This window comes from Egretta garzetta, unplaced genomic scaffold (assembly GCF_000687185.1).
Source record: "Egretta garzetta isolate BGI_Z169 unplaced genomic scaffold, ASM68718v1 scaffold638, whole genome shotgun sequence".
Lineage (NCBI taxonomy): Eukaryota > Metazoa > Chordata > Aves > Pelecaniformes > Ardeidae > Egretta > Egretta garzetta.
In genome coordinates this window covers 1,103,369-1,107,369 of record NW_009260676.1, presented here as the reverse complement: position 1 = coordinate 1,107,369, position 4,001 = coordinate 1,103,369, and positions in this window count along the sequence as shown.

Below are 4,001 nucleotides of genomic sequence, written 5' to 3'. Positions count from 1 at the left end.
CAAGGGGCCAAGAGTTTGGGTGCTAACAAAAAAAAGGACAGGATCCTGTATAATATTTTTCAGCGACCATGCTGAATAAAGGGCTGGGGAAACAGGAGAAGAAGCCGAAACTTCCTGGAGACTGTAAAGAATCACACATAAGAGTAAGTCCTACCACAAGGAAAAGAAATAGAAGAAGGAATAAAATTTACTTTTTTTAAATATCTTATTTATTATGAGAGGTATTTGGCCGTGCTTTCCCAAGCAGCGAGACAATAGCTGGTAAAGCTATGACAGCAGAAGCAAAAAAGCCCTGCAATTATCTAGACTTTGATGATTCCCTCTGTTTATGCCAGTATTCAATAAACCCTCAAATTGCATGCTGTAGCAGGAGAGTGAATTTACTGCAGCCAAAATCATATGAGTGCAATGAATCAAGACAGCCTTTCCACACTGCTCAGGTCTGGCTCATGTATAACACTCCGCACGCTAACCTAGACTCTGTTTCTTATACTTGGCATACCCGAAAAAAAAGGTAAAGCAGAATTTCCAAATTGCTATGGTAGCTACCAGCTAAATGGAGAGGAACCTGCTGCCGGCACAAGGAGGTCACCACTGGAACCTCTGCCCAGCAAGACCTGGCTTAGCTCCTGCTTGTTTCTTGGCTTCTCAAACAGGCAATAATTAGGGAAAAAGTCTGAATTTGCTCCCCGACCCCAGCCCAGCAAGGAGCTGTGGTAGCCCAGCACTTGGGTACTGGGCTCTAAAGAGTCTTCTTTCTGGGGACTTTGCAATCACCCAGAGTTACTTCCAGTTGGTGACGGGCCCTTTTCTTTAATTTGTTTTGAAGCAAGTCTGGTCTGAGCTGGAGGAGGGACCACGAGCACTTCCCCGAGCAGCCACGAGAGAGCACCCGGCAATTAGGGCTGGGAGGGCTTCGCGCCGCTCCACGAAGGAAAATAAATCACCGACAGCCTTAGGAGAAACCCTTCGCAGGATTCCCTCCTCGCCTTACACTCTTTAAACAAAATTGCAGTCCGGAATCCAAGCCAGGGTCAACTAAACCCTCGCTACTTGTTTTGAGTTGCAAGTTGCTGCGAGGTTCAGCCGTGGATCGCTGTGTCGGGGCGGTAGCTGTGAAATATTGCCCCGGTGCAGGGGAAGGGGGAGTTTTTCCCCCGGCTTACGATATTCTTGTTCAAAGCCAAAGGCTGCCTAATGACTGCTGGCAACGTCGACAGCCGTTTAACGGCGGCTAGCTCTTTACCTAAGTTGTCCATTTTCCTGTGTGCTGAATAATACTCAGGCATCGGCTGATCAAAGAGTCTGCCCATGAAATGCAGCTGAAATAAGTTTTCCACACTTTATTTCTCACATGTTAGATACATTGATACAGACAAGCAGTGTTGTGCGTACAAGCAGGCGCGGGGAGGGGGTCTGCGGGGAGCCAAGGGCAGCCCGTCCATCGCCCACCGCCGTCCCCGCCGGGGTACCGTCTTGATGCTCACGCGGAGAATTGCAGCACCCCCAGCAGATGTTAAAGCCTCAGACAAGGCCTTACCTTTGTTTTCAAAGAGCTCATGCCAGTTTTTGCTGTAAGGTTTGGGGTGAGCTATAAAAAGAAGGCATAACAAATAATAAGTAATGGAAAATCATTTACACTGGGGCTTCATGTTCCTGGACAGTGCTTTCAAGCATGCTGGATAGTATTAAAAAGTAAATAAATAAATAAATGCAGAAACCTCCGCTCCTAAAAACCTCAGATCACATATGAATCATGTAGTTCACGAGATGCATGTTTACTCGTGTGGTCACTGGGGTACATATTTTCACAGGCATGTAAGAGCAGCTCTCGGGCTGCAGCACGGGCACGGGTCCGAGGCAGCGCGCCCAGCTGAGAGCCGTGATCTCCGAGGCTTGATCCCATCCCGCTGCTGCTGCCAGAGCCACTGGGGACTTGCAAACCTCTAGAAGCGTTCCCGGGCTGTGCTGCGGCGAGGCTGGGGCTGGTGTGCTCCCCAGTGGGCCAGGGCACGGGCGATGCCCCGCGTGGCGTGGTGAATCCCCTCAGCAAAAGTGCTTTGGCTCCTCGGTTTCTGCTGTGGAGTGTCTCTGAGTCAGGGCTCCATCCCTTGGAGGAGAGACAGTTTGCTCCCAGAGCAGGGTTTGGGAAAGCTTTCTGTTGGGAGGAGGCAGGAGACAGTGCCTATGGCCGAAGGGTTTGTGGAGGGAATTTGGTGCTTTACCCGCATCCTCAAAGGCACCTAGCACCCGGTGAGGAGCCGCTGGCAACACCAGCTCTGCTCCCCGGTACCGTTGAGTTGGAGCCTTTCGACAGGGATAAAATAACATTTTTAAAAACAACAAAGTAATTAAACACCGATACAGCCCTGTGTGCTTTTTTTTTGTATTTGGCTGCCCCTTGCAGAGACGCTCTGGCTCCAGCCATTCAAGCAGCTTCCTATGACTTGACTTCAAAACCAACCACCACCACCACCAACCACAGCCACCGGCTCTGCCACGCATTGGCCTGCGCCGACCCCGCTGCAGGAGCCACACACCCCAGCCGGGCACAGGCGCCTGGACCCCCACACCTTGCACCCAGGGGAAGCTGAAGGCATCTCCTTGTTCCCAGGATTCATCACAGCCACTGCGGTTGCTGCCGTCCCTTTGGCGAGCAATAAACACTCCCTCTAAATTGCATATGTATATACGCAATTATATGGAGTACTTATATATAAAAGCTTATTATTCTATGCAGTACTTATATATAAGTATTGTAAGTATGTAAAATCAGGGAGGAGTGAAAAGCAGCAAAATGTGCAAAGCTGCATTTGAAACCACGTCAAAATCCAGGATTATTTCCAGTCCTGCCTTTGGGAGTGTCACCCCCTAATTTAGCTGATGCTTCATTCAGGTTACCATGTAGAGCAATGATGCTAATTAAGTCTATACTTAAATATTAGAGAAATGCTTAGAAAAGAAAATCCTGCTTAATACTTAATAAACACTTATTATTTAATACTTAATGAAAAGGTTTATGTAAATATGTTCAACTGGTGGAGATCAGACGGTTGGTTCAATATCAGGTGCCCCAAAGTGTACCAGAAGGTGTTTTGAAGGACTCCCATAGTGTTTAGTGGGGAAGGGGGGGAAAAAAGATCTCCAAGTGGAGTATGTAATGGCTTTATTTCTCTAAACAAATTTGGGTTTTTTGACCGACAATAACAACCACCGTGTGGTGATGCTGCAGGGAAGGCAGTGCCAAGTGGCCGGTGCTCAAGTCAGCTTTTCACAATGTTTTCTCGCTCCGTTCATTTGATCATCCTAAAATGTTTTCGAAAGTTAAAATGATTCCTTCTGATATATCTTGTACCCGGTAAATGCTGTTTATATCGATGGCAAACAAATCTTAACTGAATCTATACAACTAATGTCTAAGTTCAGAGAACAAAAATAATCATTCCAAAAAGTGTTTAAGGTGGAATCAGGCTAGGATTGCAAAGGGCTGGTGGAAAACATATTTTGATGGTGTGGGCTGACAGTCAGGGCTGCTAAAGACACCTTCTGGATCTGTTTTAGGAACTGCTTATTAACCACTTCAATAATAAACAGAGAGATTAAAAGCATGTAATAAAAGAAAATCCAGTGGATATTTCACTTGATATCCTGAAGCACGACACATTTACTTCATTAAAAAAATCTCTGTTGTTGACTTTGTAACATGATTCAGTGTTTACTTCAGTTGATGATTTTTAGGGATCTTTCATTGGCCTTTTAATGCTATAAACGCAGTGAAGGTTTGCGCGACATAGAAGGGTTCGGTTTGCTTTTGAAATGTAAACAATGCCAAAAGAATTGAAATTATTATTTAATCTTCACCGATGAATTTCTGGAAGGCCATACACACCAGAAGGGCTGTGGAACAAAGTAGTAATGAAACGTAGCTATGGGCCTGATGCTGCCAAGCGAGAGACAGATTTTACCCCCATAGGTGGCTTCATTTGTGTGCTTGGGTGTTA